Here is a 1,410-nt window from a genome sequence, read left to right on the forward strand (position 1 = left end):
GGGGTTTCCCCCCCCCAAAAAAAATTAAAAAATTTAAAAAAAAACCCCCCTTTAAAAAAAACCCCCCCCAAAACCCAAAAAAACAAAAAGAAAAATTTAAAAAAGGTTTTTTGGGGAAAAAAATTTTTTTAAAAAAAAAAAAAATTTTTTCCCCCAAAACCAGAAAAAACCCCCCTTTTTTAAAATTTGGGTTTTTTGGAAAAAGGGTTTTTTTAAAAAAATTAAAAATTTTTTTTTTTAAAAAAAAAAAAATGTTTTTTAAAAAAAATTTAAAAAAAAAATTTTTTCCCTTAATTTATACCAGCTACATAAAAAATATTCATAACTATCGCAATAACTAGTAAAAAACAATTACACTGCAAATACCAGTAAACACCAGCAGCAATGTTATAAAAATTGGAATGGTCTTTAGGTACTCAGGATCTTTACTTGGAGAAACATCAATCTGGTTCTTAATAGCTAGACAAGGCATTACAGATTTCATGTCAAAGTAGAGTTGTGAAGAGAATTAACATTCTAAAAAAAAGTATTAATAATAATATCAGTTGTGCTTACCAAATAAAGTGATTTTGCTTTTCCATCTATTTACAATAATGAATAAAAATAATACCAAAGACCTTTAGCAATCCACTTGAATAAGAAAAAAAAAAATGAACACTATATACACAGTAGATACTTCCAGTAAGAGGCCATGCTTTGATTTTACCATTAATAAATATTTACTGAAATATCATCCACAAAATCAGGGTAAATACATAACACCTTAGGCTACTTACCACATACCATAAACAAAGAACTAGTTTTTATAAAATGGTACCTGACCACAATTTGGATAACCAACTTTGTGGTTTAATACACAAGTAATTTCAGGTGATACTGCCATCCCATAATGAGAACTTTTATTTGCTTTCTTGACAGATTCCTGATCTAGCTGTGAAATCAAGGGAAAAATATTACAATAGACATTTAGAAAAACTCACTTCCTTGACTACAGTTTAGTCCTGAGGAATGTTTTAAGCACATCACACAATACTTCTGGAAAGTGTAAACGTATTAGGCTTTGTTAAGAATATAGGTGCCAAAGAGAATCAGGTAATGATAGCCAGGTGAGAAAATGAGAAATACTGAATACAATGAAAATACTGAATAACTGAACTGAATAAATATAAAATCATATAGCCTATCATGTATTCCTATAAATATAGCATAGTTAAACATATATCTGGTTTTCTGAAAAATCAAAAAAATCAGGAGGTCTCGGAGAACTGAACTCGCTACCTGAAGTTTCAAACTCCAAGACTAATAACCTTTGGCCCCTGAAGGACCATATAAACATATACATGTGTATGTGTGTTGGGGGGGGGGAGGGGGGTGCATGGATGTATGAGTGTTGAGTGATATGTAACCAAC

Source organism: Penaeus monodon, chromosome 22 (assembly GCF_015228065.2).
Source record: "Penaeus monodon isolate SGIC_2016 chromosome 22, NSTDA_Pmon_1, whole genome shotgun sequence".
NCBI classification, from domain to species: Eukaryota; Metazoa; Arthropoda; class Malacostraca; order Decapoda; family Penaeidae; genus Penaeus; species Penaeus monodon.